Raw genomic sequence first — 15466 nt, 5'->3', positions numbered from 1 at the left:
AACAGACGCACAAATGTGTGATTACTAACTACTAACATCAAATTAATCTAATAATTCGAAGGAGGAGTATCGGTGTTCGTCTGTTCTAAATAGGACTTCGACCCGTGAGCAGCCCCCTGGGGAATTATGTCGGAAAATCCGACACCATTTAATATATCATACAGATAATAGCTGTGTTGTATAAACAAGTTACCCATAGAAAACGTAACTTGTAGTGGAATTACCGTCTAAAGAAAACGGGATATCATCACCACATACCATTATAAATTGACCAGCTATTCTGCTGGGAATTATTCTTAAATACATTAGTCTTTGGACTTTACCATCATAAAAACATCTTATATAAATTAACTTAATTATCAATATTAAAGTAGAGTAAATGTGACCCTTCTATCACTTTCTGACATGTGGACAATGTAAGCCAGGCGTCAGAGTGAGGAAGGAGGGCAGCCATTGTTTATAATGAGACCAGAGGCTCACATGGGAGCAAATTCGGCTCCTGTTAAATTTACTTGGACGTAGTGTTATGGAAACCAAAGGTGTACCATTTTTCAACACGCTGTCTACATATCAAGTTAAGTGTTCTTTCCGAAACCCATTATCTATCATTAGTGGCCATTAATGTCATTATATAGGGTGACCCGGTTAGAGCACGTGGAAGCCTCAAACTAAAGGTAATTAAGCCAGGTCTTCATGTTCCATGTACAGTTTTCTCTGAAATACTTGTCATATATAGGATTCTGGCTTCACAGCTAGCGCACTTTTGACAGGTCAAGACGAGGAAGGAAGATTTTGTGCACCAGTTACTGGGTGATATGGAAGCTACCTCAAAGAGGATAATTTGGTGTCTACACCCTAGTTATACCTGGTGGACTAGCCTGCTGTACTATAAGATAAGGAACCTTTTCAATGTATGTAGTTACTGTAGTTTGATTGGCTGCATATATATTAATTTAATAAACCCCCCTAATGTGTAGAGGATCGATTTGTGAGATTATGAGATTATTGCAGAAATACAGTCCACTTATCATTATACAAATTGCTATCGAAGTATATAAATTAACGTAAATATAAATTCATATAAATTAAATAAATATAAATCTCACAGGTCGGTTCCCACAATCTGTCAATACATTATTAACAATAATATAGGTAATATGGTAGTCTAATGTAGAAATTTGACACTTTAACAGAATGTACGAGTATAAGCGTAATGTAATAATTCAATAATTACTATTTGTAGTTTTATGTATTTAAAACTATTTGGTAAATATTTTCTATACAATGCTAATACGCTTCCACCCCTGACAGAATCTGTGGTGCAAGCCTTACCTTGTTGAGCGCAATAAGAAAATTGTCTTCAAAACCTGGAATATTTGCAATGTAATATTAAGTAAATAAATTTTATAATTTTTGTATTATATATGTATGTGTATATACTGTATATGGATATATGTGTATATATTTGCATATCAATTATTGCTGATATGTTGAAGCATGTACTGTATTGGTGGAAACAGATACACGGTTAAGATTGTCAATTTACTGTAGTCTAGTCTAATTCAATCATTTTTAGTAATCTTTGAGAACATTTATGGTTGAAGTTGCCGGTGCCAGTGGACCACTTTGTGCTTTAGGCCTGGTGGAGCTTGGTCCACCAGGCTGTTGTTTGGAGTGGCCCGCAGATCCACATACAGTCTGCATATGATATACAGTCTGTTGATCAATTGAACTACGGTAGTTGGTTTTTATCATCCGAATGCACCAATATGTCTTCATTCTTTCCAGATGAAGGAACTAGGTAATATTCATCATCTGAATGCACCATCTGAAGCTTTTCCACACTTATGATACACGAGAGGTTTAAAAAACTTTTAAAACTCTTAAAACTTTTTGACCTATGTATTTAAAAGCAATTCTAAAGTTAAAAAGTGTAGCATAGGCCCCTCGCAGAATGTTCTTAATATGATCCTCAGGTTATAGTTTTCTATCTAAAACCACCCCTAGATCTCTTTCTTGATCAGAATTCTTTATAGATCTCTGTGGCTCGATCATAGAAACTGAGTAAATTCGTTACACTGGACCTTCCAGATCGAATACCATGCTGACAGTCTGATATATCATTCAGTACGTCTGCATCTGAAATTGAGCAATACCGGATTTATTATTTGGTTTTATAAATTTTATACTTATAATCTTAACTTATTTCAGAGACCACGAGTAATCTGGGCTTCGAACTCAACAGAAAAGCCTTCCGTAGACCTGCTTCTTTGCTACATAATAGACAAAATTTAGTAAGTATTGATTTATTATGTGTTTGTTTATTTATTTATTTTTTCTTTATATACAAGAAGGTACATTGGGGGAGAGTACAGTGACTTGAAGTTATACATTCTTGTAAAGCAACTAGCACTCATAGCGTTTCGGGCAGATCTAAGTATAGACCAAGGAACTTACCATCTCTTTTATTTCTGATGTTAACATTGTGTAACTGTAGATGAATTGCATTTGTTGATTTGCTCCCAAGTAAGATGTTGTAGGTCCTTTCTATGTTTAGTGTGAGTTTGTTGGTTGACATTAATAAGTGGATTTTTGTCTAATTTATTGTTTACATCATTATTTAATATGAGTGGGTTGGAGTCTGAGTAGATGAGGTTAGTATCATCATTATCTCATATCTCAGTGATTTTGTCGTAATGGTCAAGTAGCTGTACTGTACAAGTAGAGGACATGAGAGATAGCTGTAAGAGGTATTTCAATATCTTCCTGCTCTAAATCCATGTTGGCCTGGATTGTGGAGGTCATTGGTCTCTATAAAGCTAGTAACCTGACTCCTGATCACTCTCAAATAATTTTATTATGTGGGATGTTAGTGCAACTGGTCTATAATTCTTTGCCAATGCTTTACTACCTCCCTTGTGTAGAGGAGCTATGTCTGCTGCTTTACGAGCCTCTGGTATCTCCCATGTGTCCAAGCTCTTCCTCCACACTATACTGAGTGCCTGTGCTACTGGCACTTTGCATTTATTTATAAATATTGAATTCCATGAGTCTGGACCCGGGGCTGAATGCATTGGCACATTGTCAATTTCTCTTTCAAAATCTGTCACACTCGTGTTGATATCAGTTATATTTACAGGGGTTTGGATATCACCCATAAAGAAGTTGTCCGGATCCTCCACTTTCATGCTTTGTATCGGAGTGCTAAACATGTCCTCATACTGCTTTTTTAGGATTTCACTAATTTCTTTGTCATCCTCAGTATATGAACCTTCACTAGTACGAATAGGTCCAATACAATCCAGTGGTTTTTGCTTTTCCTTGTGTAGGATTTTTATTACCTAGAACATTTTCCCAGTGAATGTTTGTAAGTTCCCTGTTTTTTTTCTCCCAGTCTATCCTTTTATTATTAAAATTGAATATATTGAATAGCCCTTCTCGCTTGTTGTTTCTCTTGGGCCTACTACCGTTATTGATGTTAGTTTGTTAGTGTCTGAGACAGTAATGTCTCTGATTAGCTCATCATTGTTCGTGAATATGAGGTCGAGTGTGTTCTCGTTCCTAGTCCGTTTTGTTATCTGCTGATTGAGCGAGAATTTGTCACAGAATCTCAGTAGTTCTCTGACCTGTGATTGGTTATTTCCATTTCCATTTTGGGTGTGTTGTTTTGGTAGTGATTCATCCAGTTCTGGTAGTAGTGCGGTTGTTGTGTGGTGTAGTACTTGTGTGCTTGTTAATGACTTGTATTCCAGTCTTGTAGGTATCTCCTTTCCCCTACAGGCCAACTGCTTTGTTCTTACCTAGCATTTGGCTTTGTTTGGGTATGAATGTTTGTGTGCCGTATATTTTGCAAAATTTGCCATATAGAGAATTACATTAAGGGATTCGGCCGCCAGAGGTCGCCGTGTGAGGGTGTGGTGGTGCGGTCACGGCGTTGGAGCTCTCTCAGTTGTTGGCTGACGTCTGGTGCGAGCAGGTCGCTGTTGTTGGTGTGTGGTGTGCCAGCTAGCCTGTGGGGGAAGCTGGCGTTATGGCGTCGTCGGTGACGCGGATTCGGAGGGTGGATTCTGCAGGATTGGAGTTCTCGGCGGCTGCTGATTGGGCGTTGGTGGAAGTGGCGCTTTTGGATGTTTTCCAGGTGGACCTGCTCACTGTTTACGGCCTTGAGAAGATCTCTGACAAGCGTGTGGTGATCAAGTTCTCTGCCCCTGGTCCATATCAGCGTTTTGTGAGTGATTTTGCTGGGCGTTCTCATCTGCTCCCGGGCTCTGCTGGTACTGTGGAGGTGTCGGACTGGTGTGTGGCGCCGACGTTTGTCAGCATCCATGGAGTTCCCTTGGACTTTCCCGAGGAGGTCCTTCGCACCTGCTTCTCTCGGTACGGTACTGTATTCACTCACCGTATAACCTGCCTCCGCTCAGGCCGCCTGTCGGGCTTGAGGACCAATGTGTGGACCCTTGGCATGCGCTTGACGCGTGATATTCCTTCTCAGGTCAAGTTCTACGGCTTTAACATGCGGGTTTTCTATGAGGATCAACCACGCACCTGTTTTCGGTGTGGTTTACGAGGGCATCTTGCGGCCGGTTGCACTGCTTCCGGGATGGGGGAACCAGCTATCTTCCAGGAGGGTGATTTTCTCCCCTTGGGGGTTGGGGGGGGCCAAGCCAGGTGGTGCAGAGACCGTGTTTGTCCCCCGCGGCCCCTCCTCGTTGTTGGTGCCTTCTGCTTCGACTGATTCTACTCCGGCTGTTCAGCAGTTTGACCCACCTGGCTCGATGGTGTCTGATGTGGCCCCCCCACTTCCTGTGCACGTCGTCACTGCGGAGGTTCATCGGGCTTCAGATGTTGCTGCCATGGAGACAGGTACGTCTGTGGAAGCTGCTCCATCGTGTGTTGGTGGGAGTGGCGATCCTGCAGGCCCTTCGTGTGGGGTTGCTCCTTCGTCTGGTGGCCGTTCATCCGACGTGGTTGCTGCTGCTCCGGAGGTGCTGCGGTCCTCTCGTGGCTGTAGAGGGCCTTCCCCGGTCGCGACGTCGGACCAGCCCCGTCGTAAGCGGGAGGCACGGACGCATTCCTCTGATAGAGGTCCTCCCATTAAGAGAGAGGGTCTACGGCTGGAGCTGCTGTGGAGTGCGCCCCTCCTCCTCCTCCCTCTGGTGGCCTGATGCGGTCTGTTGCACCCGGGGCCCCCTCCGGGGGCAGTGAAGCCCCAGAAGCAGTTGCGGTTGATCAGTGGGTGGTGTCCTCTGGTGTGGAAGGTCCTGGACGGGATGCGCTGACGTTGAAGTTTACAAAGTCTACAAAGTGTGCGAGCGCCAGCGTTCCTGTGGGGCCCTCCTCTGCAGGGTTGTCAGATGGTGCGCCTACTGTTCCTACTGCCTCCCATGTGGGGGGCTCTGCTCCACCTTCTACGGGGGCTGTGGGGTTGGTGGGGTCCTCATTGCCTTCCTGATGGCGCCCTCTCTGACTTGTGCGACGCTGAATGTGCGTGGATTGCGTGACTTGGCTGTACAGATGGGCTTGGTGGCTGTGCTTCGTGAGCAACGTGTAGATGTAGCCTTTATTCAGGAGCATAATGTGCATGACTTGAGTGCTTTGTCTGGGTTGACTGATGATTTTCATGTAGTGCTTAATCCGCCGAGGATGTCCTTTGGGGGCACGCTGATGCTGTTCTCCCGGAGGGCGTCCATTTCCGTGCTTCACACGGAGATGGATGAAGATGGCCGGGTGTTGTTCGCTCGTGTGCGGTACCTCGGGGTGGAGATTCCCTTATTGACTGTGTATGCTCCTTCTGGCACGGCGCGTCGCAAGGAGAGGGAGGAGTTTTTCCAGGGTGGGCTGTTACACTTCTTGCGTCATGACACAAGGGACATGGTTTTTGGGGGTGATTTTAATTGTGTCACTCTGGCACGGGATTGTAATAGTGCGCATCCGCAGAATGTTTCTCGGGCGTTGGTCTCCACCTTGCAGAGTTGTGGGTTTCGTGATGCTGCTCTCATGTTTGGGGGCGATTTGGAATTCACCTTTGCTGCGCGAGGGGCGTGTTCCAGGCTGGATCGTTTTTATGTTCATGGGCGGGAGGGCTCTGTTTTTGCGTTTCGTACAGTTCCTGTTGCCTTTTCTGATCATTGTTTGGTTGTGGTGCGTGTTGCTGTTCGTAGTCAGGTTCATGTGGGGAGGGGTTGGTGGAAGTTGAATTGTCGGTTGTTGCGTTGTCCTTGGGTGCGTGAGGCGTTTCGTGGGTGGTGGGTGGGGCTTGTTGCTCGCAAGTGCGAGTTTTCGTCTGTGTTGGACTGGTGGGAGTGGTGCAAGGTGAAATGCAAGTCCTTTATTGTTGTGGTTGCGAGGCGTGAGGCGGCGGGGCGGTTTGGTTTGTTGCGCTTTCTTCAGGCGCGGTTGACTCGGTTGTATGTGTTGCTAAATGGTGGGGCTGATTGTTTTGATGCTATTTCGGTGTGTAAGGAGCGCATTTGTGGTTTGCGGGAGGAGTTGGCAGAAGGGGTTCGGGTGCGGGCTCGTGTTGACGAGCGTGTGTCTGGTGAACGGCTTTCTCCTTTTCTTTTGCGAAAGGAGAAAGCCCTTCGGGACTCGGTTCTTTTCACCGGTCTCCAGCGTCCGGACGGTTCTGTTTTGTCTAACACGGATGGGGTCCTGTTGTATGTGCAGCAGGAATTGGAAGCGCTGTATGGGGAGGTAGGGGTGGATGAGGATTTGGCTGCTTTCTTTTTGCGTCACTGCTCTCCTGGTTTGTCGGCTGCGGGTTGTTCCGCTTTGGTGAGGGACGTGTCGTCGGCTGAGCTCTGGGATGTGGTGCGGTCTTTCCGTTCCGGCAGAGTGCCTGGCTCGGATGGGCTCCCTGTGGAATTTTATGTGACTTTCTGGGATGTGATTGGGGAGGCTTTTTTGGAGGTGGTGCGATTTTGTTTCCTGACCTGTTCCTTACCCGCATCCCATTATGATGGGGTTGTGAGGTTGCTTCCGAAGCCAGGTGATTTGCGTTTTCTGTCGAATTGGAGGCCGATTACCCTGTTAAATGTTGATTATAAGGTTGTCTCGAAGTTGCTGGCAGGTCGGTGTCGGGATGTTATTGGTTCTGTGGTTTCGGTTGAGCAATTTTGTGGCATTCCGGGTAGGTCTTTGCTTCAGTGCAATGCTCTTTTACGTGATGTGCTTCTGTGTGCCTCTGAGCTTCGCCTACCTGCGGCGATGCTCAGCTTAGATTGGTCGAAAGCATTTGAACGTGTGTCGATGGGCTTTGTGCTGCAGGCTATGGAGAGGTTCGGGTTTCCTCCGTTGTTTCTTTCTTGGGTTCGTATGTTGTATGCCCGCTGTCATAGTCGTGTGTGCATTAATGGTTTTTTTAGTGCCCCCTTTGCCGTTCGCCGCTCGGTGCGGCAAGGGTGTCCCTTATCTATGCTCCTTTATGTTATTTTTCAGGAGCCTTTATTTCGTGCGGTTAAGTCATGTGCTTTGGTGGTTCCTCCGAGGCTGCCTGCTGGTCTCTGTTTACCGATCTGTGGGTATGCTGACAATACGGTTCTGTTTGTGGCGACCGATGGCTCTGTGGTTGCGGTTCAAGACCTTGTTCGGCGTTTTGAGCTGGCCACTGGGGCCCTTGTTAATAGGGATAAGTCCTGTCTGATGGGGCTGGGGAGCTGGACCTCCCGTTCATTGTGGGCGGGGTCGTGGTTTCCAGTGGTCAGGTCGCTTCGGGTTCTCGGAATTACTTGGTTTAGCTCGTATGCCCAATCCTTGGAGTGGAATTGGGATGCGGTGTCTCGGTCGGTTGAGGTGGCAGTTGGTTTGTTATCTTCGCGTCCATTTACGGTTTATCAGCGGGTGATTGTTGTTACTAGCAAAGTTCTTTCGAGGGTGTGGTTTTTGGCTCGGTGCTTTCCCCTAGATCGGCAGCGTGCTCATAGGTTGGAGTGCAGAGTCTATCGGTATGTGTGGTGTGGGAAGTATCATCCAGTTCGTCGCTCCTCCATGGTTTTGCGGGTGGAGGAGGGGGGTGTTGGCATCCCTGATGTTTTTACCAAGGCATTGGCTTTGTTTTGGGTGTCGCTGCGTCGGTATTTGGGGGTGGGTGGGGGCCTCGGTGCGCTTGGGATTTATTTCTGTTCTGTTCGGTTTAGCTATTTCCTTGAGTTAGGGGCTGGGTGTGAGGTCGCCTTTTGTACACCTGCTGTGTATTCGTGGGCAGTTGGGATTCTGGGGAAGCTCTGTCGTGTTCCAGGGTTTTTGTCCCTGTCGTGTCGGGGGGTTTATGGGGTTCTCCTTCGTCGTGTGAGCCATCGGGTTGAGGGATTGTTTCCATGCTGGGATTGGGGGGGATTTGGTCGGTCTTGGGTGGGCGGCATTTGGCTCCGCAGCAGCGGGAGTTTCTCTTTCGGATGCTGCACAAGTCCTTGCCGTCGAATGATCGTTTGTGTATGCTTGGGTTGCGTTCTTCCGCGACATGTGCACATTGTGGATTGGTTGAGACGCAGTTACATGTGTTTTATTTTTGTGAGAGGGTACAGGGTTTAGTTGCTTGGTTGCGTGATGTGATTGCGGTGTTCTGTGGGCTCGGGTTTCAGGGGGATGTTTTACGGTTCCTGTTTCTTTCGTTTCCTCAGGGCTCCGGGCGGCTTCGGAACACTCTGAGTGTCTTGATTGCGGATTATGTGTTTTGCGTGTGGGTTGGGCGTTTGGAGGGCTATGGGGTTCGCCGGATTCTGGGTTTTCTGCGGGGGCGTTTCCGTTTCACATGGTGGTGGTTGCGGCGTGCTTTTCCGGTGAGGTTTGCTGATTGGTTCACTGACGCGTATGTTCAGGGTGATGTTTTGGGGTTGGTGGGGGGTCGGGGGTTTGATTAGTGTTTTGGTGTGGTGTCGATGGATTTGGAGGGGAGGGCTTCTTGGGTCATTTGGGCGTTTGGGTTGTGGGTATTCCCCCTGCCCCCTGAGGGCTTCCTCGGTGGTGCGTTGTGTGTGTTTGCCTGCGCTGTGCTTTTGTGTTGCTCCTTGTGTGTGTCCTTGTTGTGTGTGTTTTGTGTTCCTTTGCCGGATCCTGCGTGTTCCGCTGTTTTTTTGTGTGTGTTTATTTGTGTGGGCGTTTTTTGTGGTGTGTATGTGTTTGTATCTTTTCGTTTGTTCCACCGGTTCCTGCGTGCTCGGGTGCTGTGCTCCTGGTTATGTGGGCTTCTGCCTTGTGTGTGTGGCCCTTTTGGGTACTTTTATCCGTCATGCTTCATGTAATTTTTCCCTTGTGTTATTTTAATTTATTTTTTTTTTTTTTATGCCGCTGGCTTATTATGTGTAGCTGCTCTGTGTGAGCCTTTGTGTTCTCTGTGTTACTTATGTGGATCTTGTGTTATGCATGATTGGATTTCTTTTTTATGTTGTATTCTTGTACAAAAACAACAACAACAAAAAAACTTGTGTGCTTGTTAATGACTTGTATTCCAGTCTTGTAGGTATCTCCTTTCCCCTACGGGCCAACTGCTTTGTTTTTACCTAGCATTTGGCTTTGTTTGGGTATGAATGTTTGTGTGCCGTATATTTTGCAAAATTTGCCATATATCTCATTATTTACTCCTCTGCCTAGCAACAAGTCTCTCTAATTATACTCATTAACTGTTTTTCAAAGTTCCCCATAGTGTCCTTTATTGAAATCGAGTTCATGAACCGTTTCAATGTTCTTATTTTCTTCTAGATTATATCTTAAAGTATATTTAAATGTTATTGTTATTATTGTTATTAAATGTTATTGTGACATTGCATTGCAATTGAGCTATGTTGTTTACCATACCGTTCATTTCGTGAGTATAAGTATAGATGCCACACTTGTGACAAGTAAAACCATGCCTTTTTTGAAAAACAGCACCGTCTGTTGCACGTAAGAGCAACCCACACTATATTATGTTGCGATATTATTTCAATATTTCCTATTGCATTGATAATTTGAATTTTCATAGATTTCAATTTATTTTCATTTCGATTTAATAATTTTGTGTGACATTGCATTGAAATTGAGCTGTGTTGTTTACCATACTGTTCATTTCATGAGTATAGTTTATTTTTTTATTTTTTTCATTTCATTTTTTTAGCTGTTCTTATTTTTCAGTGATGGGAATATCAGATCATTTGATGTTTCCAATTTTCTGATGGAAGCATCAGACCATTATAGAATGCATCGGATGAGGTAGTTTGGAATGGTGGGGAGGACGAGAGGGGGGGATGGTGGGGAAGACGAGGGGACAGAGGAGAGGGTAATGGTGGGGAGGACGAGGGGACTGGGGAGTTGGGGATGGTGGGGACAGGGGAATGCTGGGGAGGACAAAGGGACAGGTGAATGGGAGATGGTGGGGGAGGAAGAAGGGACAGGGGAGGGGAAAATGGTAAGGAGGACGATGGGACAGGGAAGTGGGAATAGTGGGGATGATGTGGGGACGGGGAAGTGGGAAGGACGAGAGGACTGTGGAATGGGGAATGGCAAAGTGAATTATAATTATATATATTAATTAATTCTTATAAATTTCCAGAAGCCTGTATCAACACCCACACTAATGCAACTGAAAGAGATGTTGAGACAAGTATTGCTGATATGTTGAAGAACGCCCCAAACAAACTCGGTGGAAACAGATACAAGGTAAAGTTTGCCAATTTGCTGTAGTCTAATTCAATTTCTTTTTAGTAATCTTTGAGAACATTTATGCTATGAATAAGATAAAATAATGTAACTGATTTTGACTAAATATGTAGATATATTTAATTTTCTGAGCACTAATAAAGAAAGAAAACCAAAATAAGAGGTGGCAACTATCTCTAATAATGGGCTGGAATAATGCAGGATATAATAATATATATATATATATATAAATATATATATATATATATATATATATATATATATATATATATATATATATATATATATATATATATATATATATATATATATTTATATCTATATATTTATTTATATAAATATTAGTATATTTTGGTAGCAGTCTTTCCTGTAGACATATATTATTAAATATGACCGAAAAAGTAAGATTAATAATTCTAACACGAATTTTCTCAATCTTTCGTACATTACGCTTCACTGTTCGAGGTAAATCAAAAATCACTTCTCTAAAATTCATTTTTTATTTCTAGTCTGACGCGACACGGGCGCGTTTCGTAAAACTTATTACATTTTCAAAGACTTCACAAATACACAACTGATTAGAACTTGCGTTTCTCTGATTTTATATCTACATTTGAGTGAGGTGGGAAGGGTGATGTGGCATTAACACAAGACAGAACAAGAGGGGATATTAATAGGGTATTAAAAGTATCAACACAAGACAGAACAGAAACAATGGGTATTGAATAGAAGTGTTTGTAGAAAGCCTATTGGTCCATATTTCTTGATGCTTCTATATTGGAGCGGAGTCTTGAGGTGGGTAGAATATAGTTGTGCAATAATTGGCTGTTGATTGCTGGTGTTGACTTCTTGATGTGTAGTGCCTCGCAAACATCAAGCCGCCTGCTATCGCTGTATCTATCGATGATTTCTGTGTTGTTTACTCCAATATAGAAGCATCAAGAAATATGGACCAATAGGCTTTCTACAAACACTTCTATTCAATACCCATTGTTTCTGTTCTGTCTTGTGTTGATACTTTTAATACCCTATTAATATCCCCTATTGTTCTGTCTTGTGTTAATGCCACATCACCCTTCCCACCCTCACTCAAATGTAGATATAAAATCAGAGAAACGCAAGTTCTAATCAGTTGTGTATTTGTGAAGTCTTTGAAAATGTAATAAGTTTTACGAAACGCGCCCGTGTCGCGTCAGACTAGAAATAAAAAACGAATTTTGGAGAAGTGATTTTTGATTTACCTCCAACAGTGAAGCGTAATGTACGAAAGATTGAGAAAATTCGTGTTAGAATTATTAATCTTACTTTTTCGGTCATATTTAATATTATATAAATATATATATGATATATAGATTCTATATAGATTCTATTCTATTATTCTATTCTATTCTATTCTATAGTTTTATATAGATTCTTGTTTTAGTTTTTTTTTCTATAATATGGAAACGGTTTTTAATTAATAAATTAAATATTATATAATAAAATAATGTATTATTGAAAACAGTTAGTAACAAACAATATTTCATTACAGGGTGGTGAAGCAAGAAGACATGTGCATCACACAGCAGACTTGGATATGACGAATACTGAAAATGGTGGCGAGCCTGGTGCATGGCGTACCGCTGAATCTTCTCTAATGTCTATATAGAAGAATCTAGATGTGTCTATATATAGACACATATAGATTCCTATATATAACCTATATATATATATATGTGTGTATATATATTATAATATATATATATATATATATATATATATATATATATATATATATATATATATATATATATATATATATATATATATATATATATATATATATATATATATAGAGGTTAGATAGGTTAGGTTTGGTAGGGTTGGTTAGTTATCATATATCTATGTATAACTAGCTAGTTTTACCTTTATATATATTATTTATATATATATATATATATATATATAGTCTTTCTGATAATCTGAAGAAGACTATATATATATAGATAATCTGCTTGAAGCAATCAAAGCGACGTCCACCAGGACCTTGCCCCACATCCCCAAGGCTGCCCGTCATCAAGCAGCAGCCAAACTCACCAGTCTGCTGACAAAGGTCAACAATGCTCCTAGAACCATTGGAGCATGGCACAATATCCTTCTATTTGGGAATGCATGCCTAGCATTACCGCCCAGGAGAGACAAGTCATTAGCAACCTCAGTAATCAGAGCTCTTAATGAATTCCCCAGAGCAGACAACCTGGTCCGCCTCCCCCCTCGTGCCAAGAACATCAGCCGCAGGACGACCAACAATAACTCATCTGAGAACCACAAAATGAGAGCACAGATCACCAGGAAAATAGAAGAGGGCAATACCACAGGTGCCATCAGAATCATGACCAGCGATGACACTATTGCCCCCAGGAACGCCACGACAGCAGAGGCTCTTCAAGACAAACACCCACCCAGAGCCCCCGACAGCAGCAGGGATCCCCAGGAAAACAATGCTGGCATAGAACCCTTGACTGTTCGAGAATCTGAGGTGTACAAAGCAGCCATGTCTTTCCCAACAGGTTCAGCAGGGGGCTTTACAGGCCTAAGACCCCAGCACATCAAACAAATGCTGAACCCGGTGCTTGGAGATGCTGCAAAGGATCTTCTAGTGGAACTTACCAGATTCTCCAACATGTGTTTGGCTGGCGGCATCCCTGAGGACATCAGGCCTGTCTTTTATGGAGCAGCACTCTGTGCTCTAAAGAAGAAGGATAGGGGTATCAGGCCCATTGCCGTTGGCAACACCCTCCGACGCCTTGTAGCTAAGGCTGCAGTGAGATCTATCAGCCAGGAAGCAGCCACCTTGCTGAAACCTCATCAGCTCGGGTTTGGGATTCCCCTAGGTTGTGAAGCTGCAGCACATGCAGCGCGGGCTTACATTGTTGATCTCCCGGACCAGAAGGCACTAGTAAAGCTTGACTTCAAAAATGCCTTCAATCAAGTCAGACGAGACGCTGTCCTCAGGGCTGTACACAACCATTTCCGTCCCCTTTACCCATTCATCCGATCGTGCTACAGTGGGGACTCTAAGCTTCTTTTTGGGGAGCATGAAATAAACTCCTGTGAAGGTGTCCAACAAGGTGACCCCTTAGCCCCCCTCCTTTTCTGCCTAGCTATCAAAGAGGTCACTGATAGTCTGACAAGCGAGCTAAACATCTGGTACCTGGATGATGGCACTCTAGCTGGAACTCCGGAAACCATTTTGGGGGATATAAGGAAAATCCAGGAGCAGGGAGCAGCCTTAGGCCTCATTCTCAATGCATCCAAATGAGAAATAATCTCCCGCAACCCAGACATCACTGGGCAAATACAAAATGCTCTTCCAGACATTCTCGTTGTCGAACCACCGGACTGCACTCTCCTGGGTGCCCCCATTGGCCCACGAGCAATCGAGGAGGTCCTGGCTGCAAAAATCACTGACCTAAAGAGAATGCAGGACAGGATTGACAAGATTGATGCCCATGATGCTCTCTTTCTCCTTACAAGATGCCTGTCTCTCCCTAAGTTGACCTACTTTCTGAGATGTTCTCCATCCTACAGCAGCCCTAAGTTAAATGTGTATGACACCCTTCTAAGGTCCATGCTGGTGAAAGTCCTGAACCTGCCATTAGACGACTCTCAGTGGGAGCAAGCAACCCTTCCTGTAAGACTCGGCGGCCTTGGTGTCCGCACAGCCTCCCAAATTGCTCTACCAGCCTTCCTTTCCTCCTCTCATGCATCGCACGACCTCGTCAGAGATATTTTACCTGCAACCCTGAGAGATTCAGCAGGAATACACGATCCTGCTTTCACTGAATGTTCAAATCAGTGGAATGTTCTTGCAGCCCCAGCAACCATTATAGAGCCAACAAAACAACACAAACAGTCCGGCTGGGACCACCCTCTAGTGGAAAAAGTAGCTGATGCCATGCTAAGCGTCGCAACATCAGACAAGGAGAAAGCCCGCCTCAGAGCAGTGCGTGCCCCCCATGCAGGAGACTTCCTCCTGGCAGTACCCATGTCTGCAATGGGCACGCGCCTAGATCCAGAATCCCTTCGTGTAGCAGTGGCCCTCCGCCTTGGTGCCCCAATTCACACTGAATACAAGTGTATTTGCAACAGGGTGGAAGCAGACCAATACGGACTGCATGGGTTGCATTGCGGAAGCACAAAGGGCTGGCATGCAAGACACAACGAGGTCAATGACATCATCAAGAGAAGCCTCGTCTCAGCTGGGTGCCCAGCGGAGAGAGAACCTCGCATCCTAGGGGTCCAAAACCCGGATTTCCCAGCACTTCGCCCTGATGGCATCACCATATACTCATGGAAGGAGGGTAGACAGTTGGTGTGGGACTACACATGTGTATCCACCCTGGCTGACACCTATGTACACTTCGGAGCTGATCAAGCAGGTGGGGCGGCCAACCACAGGGAAACAGCAAAATCACTCAAGTACAGGCGACTGGAAGGTCAATACCTCTTTGTTCCCATAGCGTCTGAGACGCATGGCCCCTGGGGCAAGAGTGCCTTGGGATTTCTCAAGGAATTGGGGTCCAAGCTCATTGACGTCACCAGAGACCCAAGGGCTTCCAGTTTTTTATTTCAGCGTCTCAGTGTGGCGATCCAGAGGGGAAATGCTTGCTGCGTCCTCGGTTCCTGTCCAGAAGCGGAGGAGCTTCAAGAGATCCATAACCTTTAGGCATTTGTCTTGTATGTTTTGTAACCTTTAAATACACAATAAAGGAAAAAAAAAAAAGGGAAGGGGGTGGTAGGAGAAAAGCACACAGAAACTGTATTGGAGGGGACCCACATTCCCTCCAATGCG

At 44.5% G+C, this 15466-nt stretch overlaps 1 long non-coding RNA gene across 1 annotated transcript; it reads left to right on the top strand.

Moving 5' to 3' along the window:
* Positions 1-1259: 1259 nt before the first annotated feature.
* Positions 1260-10633, top strand: LOC138366521 (uncharacterized). The gene is made up of 3 exons (XR_011229157.1): positions 1260-1393; positions 2212-2294; positions 10526-10633. It is a non-coding gene; the product is annotated as an uncharacterized lncRNA (long non-coding RNA).
* Positions 10634-15466: the final 4833 nt, after the last annotated feature.

Source organism: Procambarus clarkii, chromosome 19 (assembly GCF_040958095.1).
Source record: "Procambarus clarkii isolate CNS0578487 chromosome 19, FALCON_Pclarkii_2.0, whole genome shotgun sequence".
In the NCBI taxonomy this organism is placed as follows: domain Eukaryota; kingdom Metazoa; phylum Arthropoda; class Malacostraca; order Decapoda; family Cambaridae; genus Procambarus; species Procambarus clarkii.
The sequence above is the reverse complement of the archived record's forward strand: the minus strand, read 5'-3'. Positions and strand labels throughout refer to the sequence as shown.